Source organism: Neovison vison, chromosome 9 (assembly GCF_020171115.1).
Source record: "Neovison vison isolate M4711 chromosome 9, ASM_NN_V1, whole genome shotgun sequence".
In the NCBI taxonomy this organism is placed as follows: Eukaryota; Metazoa; Chordata; class Mammalia; order Carnivora; family Mustelidae; genus Neogale; species Neogale vison.
In genome coordinates, this window is record NC_058099.1 from 73724214 (window position 1) to 73737611 (window position 13398).

The 13398-nt window shown below is 38.7% G+C and overlaps 1 protein-coding gene across 6 annotated transcripts in view; it reads right to left on the reverse strand.

The window, feature by feature from the left end:
- Positions 1-8166, reverse strand: part of LOC122917633 (aminopeptidase O (putative)) — a 336369-nt gene extending 328203 nt beyond the window's left edge. For all 6 annotated transcript variants that reach the window (XR_006386419.1, XR_006386420.1, XM_044265753.1 and 3 more), the window contains exon 1: positions 8100-8166. The gene's annotated coding sequence lies outside the window, so the exon portion shown is untranslated. The remainder of the gene's footprint in view (positions 1-8099) is intronic.
- Positions 8167-13398: the final 5232 nt, after the last annotated feature.

Below are 13398 nucleotides of genomic sequence, written 5' to 3' on the forward strand. Positions count from 1 at the left end.
TAGTGTCATTTGCCACTAGAGAACAATGGATGGGATGGATGCAATTGCTTTTTAAAGCATAGCTTCTGTGATAATATGTTGTCTTCTGGCATGCCTTTGTTAGGATGGAAGTCCATCTTTGCGGTTTGGTGAGAACAATTCATTTCTCCTTTGAGGTGCTAGATCCTATACACCAAGACAGATCAAATCCTTATTAAAAATGGTCATCACTTTTTACTGAGGTAACCAATTAATCTTTTTCTTGGAAATCTTCATATTTAAGTACAGAAATAAAGTAATAAAATATCATTTGTTAATCACCATTGGAGGATTTAGCCATCTCAACATATTCCTTAATAGAGCTACTTATTATTCCTTACCAAATATAGTATAACATATTGATCAAATAGATCAGCATCCACAAAAAATAAGACACATAAGAATCAAGTAAAAATGTCAAGGCTTTTAATGCCACCTACTTACTTCCTATTTTGCAATGACAGCACTTGTGATATAATAAAAAAACCTACATTAGCTTGTATCTGTAGATTAAGATTTTTTTTTTCAATGCTTTGTAAAAGAGGTAGGAGTTAGTGCCCAGTCTTTCTGGATGAATAACACAAGGTAAGCTCATTAAATAAAGTAAAAAACAAAAAACGTTCCACTGAAGTACGGATTTATTGAACACAGGAGAAAGCAGTCAAAGGCGTATTCTACAAGTAGTTTATGGTCTGGCTTACGGAGTCCACTGTAATTACTTCTCAATCAACACTGTACATACATATAATTACAGTTTAAAAACAAATACAAAACAATAAGGAACAAAAGAGAAGACAATGGGGCTTGGGGAAAGCAAGGGAAAAGAATAGCTCTAAGAGGTTGTAAGACTTAAGGATATGTTGACACTTCTGCCAAAATGCAGACTTCATAATGAGATCCCCAAATACAAAAGAAATACCCTGAAAATAGGTCACACAGCACATAACCAGGGCCTTTTGGAAAGTATTATATTTAGAGGTAAAGGACCACAAAATCAGATCAAGAGAATATAGAAAAAGAAACAAAAAAGAACTTCTCACCTAAAAAAAAAAAAAAAAAAAAAAAGTACTACAAAAACTAAACTGGATAAATTCCACACCTTTAAAACATTACAGAAGGGAGGTACAAGATCTGGGAATTGATAACGTTAGAAAAAGAGCTGAGAAACACTGAATGGATAGAGTAAGGAAGCAAGCATTCAGAAAATCTTAGTTCTGTTCTCACTTCAGAAACTCGGGCTGTTCCTCAGCCGCTTCCCCAGCCTGCTCCATCACAATCTGCTGGCTATTTTCCCTCTCCCAAAATTACCTACTCAGTGCTAACAACCTTTGCCTTCACTCCACTCAGCAAACTAATGGTCCGTTCTTGACATTTTCATTACTTGGAACAGCTCCATCACTGAAATACTTCATTTCCATAATCTAATATCAGAGTATGCCCTCCTGTTCTTCCTACTCTTTCTCTTGCTTACTCACCAACTCTTACTACATTGGAACTCCAGTCCCTCGACTTTTCCATTATCTTCAATGCATCTGCTCCCTCTGGCCCTAGGGCAGAAGTTCCAGTTGGGGGATGATTTTGCCCCTCAGAGGACATTTCGCAATGTCTGGAGACATTTTTGATTGTCTCAACTGGAGGGGTTGCCTACTGGCATCTGGTAGGTAGAGGCCAAGGACGGTAAACATCTACCATGCACAGGGCAGCCCCTATGAGGGAGAATTATAATGTTTCTTAAGTTGAGAATCTCTCTGTGGCCTTCTTTGGATAACGTGATTCATTTCTTCAATCACTCAGAACATTTTAACCTCAATTCTCTTGCTCTTTCACCCTTCTGACACCTGTTCTACAAAACCTAACTTTCAACAAATTGAACCACCCAAGTTTTCTACTTCTAAACTCAGTGTACTGAACTCATTAAAGCTTAAAAAAAAAAAAAAGTTAAATAAATATCACATGACCATGAAAAAGGCAGACACTACATATTCACAGATCCCAACCTCAACGGGACCCCCGCATTACCAGGCAGGCAACCTTTCGTGTCTCTCTCTAGTTGCCCCCTTAAGTCCTGTTCTTTCCCCTCAGTAACTATTCTGAACTTCTACCTCTCCCTTCAATCCTCACCTCACCAAATCAACACTCAATATCAGCAAATTTACCTGCTTAAGAAATCTTGCCACCATCAGACAAGAACTTGCACATATTCCCTCCCCATCCTTAAACTTACCATATCTCTCCCCATCCTTCCTTGCGCCAGCCCTCCCAGGAAGGTGCAGTGGGTATCCTTCCTGTCCCAGCACCCCCTGATCGGGGCCTGTGCTCTATCATCTTCCACTGACATCTGGGACCCTGCTTCATTTATCCCCTAAATTCCTTCTCTCAACTTCTTCCTCTTTCTCAGCCCTTTTCACCTCAGTAATAAGTGATTATTCCAATTTCTTCTTACAGGGAAAAAAACAGAACTGAACAAAACCCCTTCCTTACTTCTGTATCTTTCTCTAACTCTTCTCTCTCCCCACACAGCCAAATTCCTTACAAGAATTGTCTTCATTCCCTACCCCTGTCACTCCATCTCCCTCCCAGGCCACTGCACACCCCTCCCATGCCACGAAAACTCCACAGTGGAAGCAAATGACTCCCTATATATCAACTTCAGCAGATTCTTCCAGTCCTGAATTTCAGAGTATGAACATACATGACCATACCCTCCTTAAAATTCTCTCTTCTTTTGATATTTGTGATATCACTCCATCTCCTCCTACTGATTTGGTGCTTCCTTCTCCCTCTTCCTAGACGTTGATGTGCCCCCCAGCTCTAGCTTCAATTTTTCTAACATGTCAATGAAATCCATCCTCTGGCCACTTTGAACGCATACACCAATCCCAACCTCTTCTAAGTTTTCCTAATGAACGACACCACCATCTTCTCCGGTACCCAGATACCCCAGATTTCTTACTCTCACCCACAAAGGAACAATTGCAAAGCCCTACTAATTTAACCTACGTATCACTTGGATCCATCATATCGGTTCATTCTCTTGGCGACCTAGCCAGTTCCGGGCATTTCCTCTCACCTAAGTACCTAAGAGTAAAAAAAGGGAGTGTCCTCTTACAAATAGGATGCTACACAAACACAATGAGGTATGATTCAATCTGGATTTCTTTTTTTAAAAATGGATTGTTTGAATATAAGCAAATCATTTAATCATCACAGGCTTCAGATTCCCGACTGCTGAGTGAAGGGTATGAGAGAAATACCTAAGGCCCCTTTGTATCCTCAACATTCATTCTATAGTTCGATTTCTGCCAGACATTACTCAGACAGTTCACACCTCCAAATATGCACCATGCTTGCTACACACACAAAATATCATGAGTGCAAAAGAAATAGGCAGAGATGTCTCTCCTTTGCTGCCAAAACTATCAAGCATATCCCAATTCCCATCAGTTTCAGAAACTAAACCTTCAATTGCAAGTGTCAAAGAAATAAAATGTAAGCAAAGGAAAAAGCCAAGAAAAAAATGAGAGTGAAATTGATTATGTTTCTAAAAATGCTATCTCAAGATAATTTCTTCAGGAATCAAGCAATACAGAGTAATGAGTTAGCAACAAAATAAATGTGCCATAAACTATTCTGACAGTCAGAAACAGGATTATAAACAAAAAGCTCTTTTTACCCACAGAAAAAGGATGTGGGAATTGTACAATATCTAAAGTCAAACACCAACACGATATGCAATATGAGATCTTAAAATATTTCAGGCTCTGCTTTTTCAAAGACAGGCTCTCAGAAAAAGAGAAAGAAATATGAACTAAGCTGTGAAAATGCAGTTTGAATGCCATTCAAATGTTATTGCCCCAACCAAATGAGAAGCACCTGTCACCCTTTTGACAATTTGAGTTCAGATGTTCTTCCACTGCCAACTAAGCTCGGAAGCAATGTTTTATTTTTAAAACAGTATAAAAAAGAGAGGGTAGAGGAAGAATGTGGCAGGCAAAACAATTTACATTGCAAAATTGATACTGAGCCAAGTGTCAACATCAAACATTCGATAAATCAACTCTGGAGCCACCCAGCCTGGGGTCAGATCCGAATTTCACCACCCACCAGTCTTGTAAATTTAACAATTCAATTAATTTAAGTTCTCTGTGCCTAGTTTCTTCATTTGTAAAAGAGAACAGTGATAGTACCTACTTCACAGGTAAAGTGCTTGGAATAATGTCTGGCACAGTGTAAACACTATTGAAATACCAGGTGATGTTATCATGATTATTATTTTTCTTACTATATTGAGACTAAATATTAGGTGAGAAGAACAATCACACTGTAATACAGGCTCAAGCTCCAGTTTAACGCTGTTACCAGGTATTTTGTTCACTGTTCAATAACATTATTTCAACTGATATTTCCATCCCCATCCTCTAGAAGTTCACAAATCAAATCACCAAGTTTTAAGTTCATACCATATGAAGTGAGTATACAGAAGCATAATTCAATATGCGTTGGAAGTATAGCATATGCTATATATATGCAATGGAATGTTATTCAACCATAAAGAGGAACGAAATTCTGATCTATGCTACCACATGGAGGAACTCTACTACAAGGATGAACCCTGAAAATCTACCAAATGAAACAAATACAAAAGGATAATGCAGTACTCCACCTAAAATAGCCGAATTCAGAAAACACAAAGTAGAACAGAGGTTACTAGGGGCTGGGGCAGGGAAGGAGGGGAATGGGGAATTACTTTTTTTTTTTTTTTTAAGATTTTATTTATTTATTTGACAGAGAGAAATCACAAGTAGACAGAGAGGCAGGCAGAGAGAGAGAGAGGGAAGCAGGCTCCCTGCTGGGCAGAGAGCCCGATGCGGGACTCGATCCCAGGACCCTGAGATCATGACCTGAGCCGAAGGCAGCGGCTTAACCCACTGAGCCACCCAGGCGCCCGGGGAATTACTTTTTAATGGGTGCAGAGTTTTCTGTTTGGAAAAGATGAAAAAATTCTGGAAATGGGTAATGGTGATAATTAAACCAATACTGCAAATGTGCTTAATCCAGTGAACTATACATGTAAAAATGGTTAAAAGAGCAAATCTTATGAGTATTTTACCACAATCAAAAAGTATCTTCTAAAAATATGACCTGTATTTTCAACAGTAACCTTCAACATAAGCATCAGCCTTAATGGTACTAAAATTTTTCAAAAAAGATCACCTAGTGACTAACATAACATTTAAAAAAAAAAATCACTTTTTTTCAAGTTCCTGACTATGGACACCAAAGGAGTCAGTATCAACTCTTAGCTGTACTTGGTTTAAAACACATGCTTTAAAATGGGTACATACTTTGCAAATTCAAAAAGGAACATTATTTCATTTTGCTGATAGTCATTTTTTTAGCTTGTTGAAGAGGAAAAAAGAGGATTATATGAGAAAATGCCTTTATATGTGGCCAATGCACAATGGTGGTTTTATGATGAGGCATCTATCCACACAGAATAATAACACCAGTGCAACAGTATACCTGTGCAGGGCACCATAAATGGATGTGTAAATCAACCCGTGTTCAATTCAAAAGTAGAGGGGGTTCCCATATACTGGTAAACCATAATTTAACCACTGAAATATCCCCCAAATTCAAAACATAAATTAAAAGTCTGTTATTTTGACACATAAAAACATGAAATATTTGAAGTCTCCATTCCAAACACCACAACCAAACGGCATACTGCATTTCAAAGGCACAACAAAAGTTAATTTAATAAATTAGCATTTTCCTAGAATGGCTAAGGTTAAGGCACTCTAGTTGGGATAATTTAATTCTCCAGTATACTCATAAATACCATATATCAAATATCACTCAAGGAATATATATAAGGCCAAAACCAGACTACCAATATTAGCAAACACTTACATGGTTCTTCCAGTATGCCTGATTTGTTACAGACACTAACTCACTTTACCTCACAACAATCTTCTGAAAAAAAAAATTATTATTTACATTTTACAAATGAGGGGTCAACTACCTTGCCCCGGCTCACTGAGCTGCTAGTAACTGGGAGAGCTAGAACCTGAATAATGAAAGTGTGGTTCCCCAAACCCTGCTTTTAATCACTATGGTTTACTAACTCTTGGTGACATTGAGGAATGGAATACATAAAAGTACAGGCAAATTCAAGAAGCAAAGCAATCTGGGCAGTCAAATACAAGAAAAGCTCTGAGAAAATCACTGTATCACAACACAGGACAGTAAGTGATATTTAGAAAGACTGCTCTGAGATATAAGAAAAGGTTAAAATATGTCAGTATACTTAGTATTTAAGAAGGCAAGGAATTGTTTAGGGCATTTAAAATTTTTCCATCCAAAACGATCAGTATGATTTTCATTTCTAAAAGGGTAAAACTTTCAACAATACAGAATTACTCATTCCCTGAGGGGTCTAAAAAGGGTTGTACTGAGCAATCCTGCTTGCCTCTTATCTCAATCTTAAAGATAAGGATAGTGTGGGGGGGGGTGGGGAGGATCATAAATTAAGCTTTCTGGGTGTTCTAATTCCAGGTATGTAAGAACTTTAGTATACAGAAGATATTACAAATCATTTAGAGTGATCAGAGAATAAACTCATCACTTAGACTGATGAGAGAATAAACTCAAAGAATTATGTGTGACTATTGTGAAAAGCCTAGAATTTGATCATTTATAGTAGAGTTATTTTAAAAAAAGAAAGAAAAGGTATAGGCACTGAAGTCATATGCAGACCTGAACTTAAAGCCTCCACCATTCAGTAACTATGAGTTTTTGGCAAGTTATCTTCACATACCTGAGCCTCAGTTTTCTTCTCTGTAAATTGAGGATAAAGATCCTAACTCACAAGACTGTTGTGTGAGCTAAGAAGAAAACATATGCAAAGTTTCAAACACAATCCCTGAGATACAGAAGATGGCTAACAATGAGTAACTATTATTCCCTAATCTTACTTTACTTTGTCCCCCTAATATTAGAAGAACCTAATCTTGCCAATTAGCAAGTCATTAGCAGGCTTCTCAAAATTATATGAAGATAGAATCTATTCAAAAATGGAACACAAAATACAAAAAAATACAAAACCAAACCTTCAATGGACCAAAGATTTCAGAATCCTTCCTTTCCTCCCATATTGATCCTGGTTGGTTTTGTAATAACCCATACCCCTTTATCAACAAGATGAATTTTTATTATTTTTTTGCTGTCTAAACATTCCTAGTGGGGTTCTGCTACCCTGGTTGGTTTTGTAATACCTACATTCCTTTATCAACAAGATGAATTTTTTTTTCTGTCTAAACATTCCTAGTGGGGTTCTGTTGCTTATTTATTTTGACGGCTAACTTTTTGCAAAGGCACTTGTTACCACTACTTGAAAGCCAGGAACAAGGAACATTTTAATGAAATGCTGTAGCAGTTCCATCCATCTCAACAGCTGATTGGATCCCATGTGTATCATTTATTATTACAATAGATATTCACATTACTACGCACTTCCTTACTCAACAAATACGTGCGTTAAGAAGCAAAACTCCGCCAGTACGAATGCTCTTTAGGGACACCAAAACTCAAAGCTTGGTGTTCTCAGTAAGGATCCTAGGAGCGGGGAAGTAGACAGCTGCAGGGGCAGGGAAGGCGTCTGGGTTTCACTCCAACTGGAATTTAAGAGAATCGTAAACTGTATCTCCTTAAACAAGCCTGGATAGGAGTCTTGTTAGGCAAGAACCGGAGAGGAGTGGGCAAAGTGGGCCTGGAGGCAAGAGAGCAAGAAAGAGGCAAATGCAGCTGAAGAATGGTCTGTGCTACCGGGGAAAGGAAATTCAGTGTCCATCGGCACCGGGAGTGCAGGGGCGGAAAGAAGTGGCCGCTCAGCCGAAGTCCCCAGGACGGGTTCAGCCTCAGCAGTCTGGGAGGACTGAGAGGGAAAGGGGACCCCACCGAAGGAAGATGAGGACTGAAGAGGGTTCCCGGTCGCCTTCAATGGGAAACTGCTGTGCTGGCCGCCATCAAGACGCCAGAGAAGACGAAGACATGGACCCAACAGGGAGCGTACGGGTTACCTGTCTTAGCCGCCTGCCCACCGGTCTCCACTTCCGCAGACTCCTGGTTACCAAGGGCTACCCGGGCCGCGCCTAGTGACGTCATCCAAGCGCGCCTGGACCGCCGCCGGTCCGGCCCGCCCCCTCCGGAAGAGCTGGGCGGAGTCGCCCGGGAGAAGTCTGCGCAAACGCGGAGCTGCGGCAGGCGAGCGTGGTCTGACGGGCACGGTTCGGGTTTACCTTGTAGGATTACCTTTATACCGGGTTATTTCTAACTGCAAAATCTTATAGGCATTTAAGAAAAAAAAAAATTGCTGAATTAACAATAGTGCACTTTTTATTCCTTATTTTACCCTGTACGTGGTATATATAACTGGAGTGTGCATATGCATTCCACAATTTATTAAAGTCCTATTGTGTGCCCGGCAAGTAGTGTTAACGGAAGGAGGGGGGGCGGTGTACAGCAGTGAACAAAACAGTTATCTTCTGGAGATTAGTTTCTAGTTAAGAAAGTAAACGGTGAATAACAACAAATCTACATGCGTTCCCAGAGATCAGAAGTGTGTGGAAGGAGAAAAGTTGCTCAGAAACTAAAGGAAGGAGGCTGCCCCATTAGTTTGAGATGTTAAGGAAGTAACTATGAAGAGGCTTGTTGAACTGAGAAGTCAGCTCTGTCAAAAGCTGAAGGAAGAACAACAAAGAGAAGGATCGATATGTTCGAAAGCTATGGGAAGTGTATAAGAGAACGTGAGAAAGGAGGCTAGGGAAAGAACAGAAGATGAGATCAACAAGGCAAGTAGAGCCCTGATCTTGTAGAGCTTTTCTGCGTCATCATAAGCGGCATGGGTTTCATCTGAACTGTAATGGGTAGCCAGTGAAGAGTTAGACAAGCAAGTGACAGGATCTGTTTTTGTAAAACCGCCCTAGATGTCGTGTATACAATGGACTATTGGGAGGGAGACAAAGGATGCAAAGAGAGCAAGTTGCTTTTGCACTGATGCTGTAAGAAATTAATTTAAAGAATAATTTGGAGCTACAGATGACCGACTTGGAGATGGATTATGTAAGGCAATAAAGGAAAGGAAAGATGTCAAAATTACTCCTCAATTTTGGGCCTAGAAAAAAACCAGACAATGCAGCTGAAACAATTTCTAATGTTTTGCAAGATTTGCTTCTCCTTCCTTCCACCCCAATCCCTTTGCCTCTTTGTTACCAAGCCCTCTTCGTTATTTTCTTATCTCTCAGTTTTCGAGGGGATCCTCTTTCTTTCCCTTTTCCTTAACTCTTCCTTGATCTTGCTATGCTACATCAAGCTGGAAACCCAAAAGCCTAGACCTTCTCAGGCACTGAACACAAAAGAGTGAAGCTCATGATTAGAGACTATGGAGAACTGGGGTTCATGGTCCCTACTCAGCTCTGGAAGATTTTTGCCAACCAATAGTGCTGGCTTGGTGCTGTCAGACCCTTATTTTCAAAGATAAATCAATACTTACATAAAATTTCTTAAATTTTAAATGTCGGTCATTAATTTGAACTTTGTTAAACTTTTATCTTAGACCAAACAAAACACATCTGCAGGCCCCAAGTTTGCCTCCGTGGACGGTATTTTCCCCACACAGTGACTTCATCCACTTTCATGTGACTACCACCAGTAACTTGATAACTCCCAATTCTGCCTCTCCACCCAAACCTTTTCAAAATTTCCTATTGAAATACTCAAACTTCACCTGATGTCCAGCTGGCATCTCAGGCTTGACATTTAAAACTGAACTCATCAGAGACTCTTAACTATAGGAACAAACTGAGGGTTGCCAGAGGGGAGATAGGTGGGGAGATGGGGTAACTCGGTGACAGACACGAAGGAGGGCACATGATGTAATGAGCACTGGCTGTTGTATGCAACTGATTAACCCCTGAATTTTCACCTCTGAAAGTAATAATACAGTATATGTTAATTAAATTAAATTTAAATAAAACTGAACTCATCATCTGCCCCCACCCTCAAACCTAACCCACTCATTTATTCTCTGTTTCAGTTAACAGTATCAACATCCACCCAGGCACCCAAGCCTGAAATCCAGAATGATTCCAGGCTCATCTCTCTCCCTTATCTCACAGTCCAGCCAAACACGTCCTGACCTTGATCTCAATATTTATCACATTTGCCCATCATCTCCATTTTTTTAATCCCCTCCATTCTTAACTAACCACTGCCTTTGATGAAGCATTTGTATCTCTCTTTAGGAAAGTCACATAACCTTTCTGCACCTCGATTTTCACTTGTAAAATGAGAGAATTGAGCTAGTTGATTTCTAAGATCTGTTCCATTTGTAAAATTGTGTTTTCTAAAGCCACCAAACATACCACAGTTACTCTCTCGAATTTGGGGGGGGTTCTTGCATGGCTGTTTTAATACCAAGGATACTGTGACTAGGCTAACCAGGAAAAACTGGACTTGATAAAAAATAATCAATACAAAATGAAATTAGCAATGGCTCAAACTAGGCACAGTTTTGCTATAGAATAAAAAATGAGAAAGAACTACTGGTTGGTAACATTGAAAACTGGAAAATTTGAGAAAAACAGACATGGTGAAGTTGTTATTTACTAAAAGCTGATGGGAAAATCAAATTTGCTTGACAAAATAAAACTTACAAGGTTTGTGCACACACACAAAAAAAGAATTGGTCTTGGTTAATTAACCACAAAAGAAAGCTCATAATATCAGAAGCTCTAATGGCTTTAATTTTTCATGAAGAAAAAAGTAACACTGAATTATAGCTTCAGTGTGAAGTTTTTATGTAGAAAAACTGGAACTGATTCCAGTGAAAATAATTTTAGTAAAATGGAAAAGCAAGTAACAATTTAACTATAATATAAAATCAAACATGACATTTCATTGGCATAATGAAATTTGCTTTTCTTATTATTTCATTTTCTTTTTTTCTTTAATATTTTATTTGTTGATTTGACAGAGGGAGAGAGAACACAAGCAGGAGGAGTGGCAGGGAGATGGAGAGGGAGAAGCGGGCTTCCCGGCTGAGCAGACAGCCTGATGTGGGGCTGGATCCCAGGACTTGGGGATCATGACCTGAGCTGAAGGCAGGTGCCCCATGCTTTTTTTTTTTTTTTTTTAAGAATTTAATATATATTTTAAAGATTTAAAATATAAAATTCTACTTTTAAAGTAGAATTTTAGAAAAGCCTGGATTTGAAGTTAAGAGTATGGTGATTTCTGATATTAACAGTTATTGAAAGTTAGTTTACATGCAAGAATTTTCTCATTTTGATGATAAATGGGTAAAAAGAACTTGGAAAACTGGAAAAGTACGCACTTGAAACTCTATATATGGCAATTAACCAGCCACTCAAGCAAAGACAACAACACTTGGTAAGAGCTATCTTGTTTTTCTGAGTTATTCATGCATTACTGATCACGCTCATACTTTAGCTGACACTTTACATTGTTATGTTTGTTTCTCATAAGGATAAAGATCCCCTTCCATTGTCTTTTTCTCTTGCCACTTGTTTCTCAGTTATTTGGATAATAATGAAAAACATGTTGTTTTTTTTTAAAGGAATAGATTTCTAGGATTTGCTCTGGCTTATGTCAAATACAGTGTATGTTCTGTGAAGACTTTTTGCACAACAGTTAAAACTATAATTATTTGAGTGCCATCTTTCCTACAGAGGAGATGCTTTGGTTTAAATCTGAAATATTAAAAATTCCTGATACTTTTACATCAGTTTCTTGTATCACAAAAACATAGAAAAATTTAAGTCATTTTCTATTCCTTGTTCACAAAACAGCAATATCATACATGTTTTCTTTCAAATACAATTTTGCAAATGTCGACACTTCCACTCTTTATAGAAATACAGATTAAAAATGAAAATTTAAATTTAAAGAATTTAAAACTCATTGCTTCTTTTTTTAAGATTTTATTTATTTCTTTGAGAGAGAGTAAGAGAGAGCACAAGCAGGGGGGAAGGCAGAAGGAGAGGGAGAGGGACAAGGAGACTCCCCACCAAGTGTGGAGCCAAATATGAGGCTCAATCCTAGGACACATTGATCTTGATGTGTGAAGTCAGATGCTTAACTGCCTGAGCCATCCAGGCACTCCACTGCTGTTTTTTTTTAAACTCCCTATCTCTAGTTATACATCTGTAGCTTCAGCCTTTAGACATTTTTAAATAGACTATTTGTCTATCACTGGAAAAGAATCCCTCAGCTTGTAAATCAGAAATATCCAGGCCAGCAAATTGAAGGTAAAGTCTACCTGACCCCTGCTTTTGGTTTACCTTAACTTGTATGTTACTTCTTAAGGATAAATCTCAAAGATGTATCAAAGATAATTTCTTAAAGAAATTTTTCACAGAAGGAAAGTGTTTTGATTAGGTCCAAGAGTGTTTGGGAATTTTATTTCTAATGCTGCCATCATACATTTAAAAAATAGTTTTCTAAGGGGCACCTGGGTGGCTTAGTTGGTTGAGCATCTGACTCTTGATTTCAGCTCAGGTCATGATCTCAGGGTGGTGGGATCAAGCCCCCTGTTGGGCTCTATGCTAAGTGTGGAGTCTGCTGGAGATTGTCTCTCCCTCTCCCTCTGCTCTTCCCCACCCCCACATGAGGCATATGCTCTTTCTCTTAAAAAAAAATTCTAGAAAAACTTTTTTAATGAAAATGGTTGATGTAGGTATAATTTTGATTTAAATGTTTATGTTCATATACACAAAATCATCACACCACAGAATCAAAATGACAGAGTCAACATCTTATATTTACTCAGTAACTCCTGAAAATCTTTAGCTTGTCTTTCACTTCTAAAACTCTTACTTGTGAGTATTTATTTATTCATGCCACAAGCAGAGGTATTTCCTAAGTTCTGGGGTAACTGGAGTGCATACATGAGATATGCTTTAATTAATGACTGTTTTTCCCCTTGATGCTGTCAGCCCATGAAATCTGCTCATATCCCCACTGAGATTTAGCATATTGGAACATTTTCAAGAGCCTTTCTGAGTTGACTTAGGTGAACTATGTATGATAGAGGAGGGGAAGACGGAGACTACTGGTTACCCCCAATATCCAGTCTCTTTTCTTCATACTAATAGAATCCTCTCATTTTAATTATTTTTATTTATTTATTTTTTTAAGATTTTATTTATTTTACAGACAGAGATCACAAGTAGGCAGAGAGGCAGGCAGAGGAAGGAGGAAGCAGGCTCCCCGCTGAGCAGAGAGCCCAACGCAGGGCTTGATCAAAGGACCCTGGGATCATGACCTGAGCCAAAGGCAGAGGCTTTAACCCACTGAGCC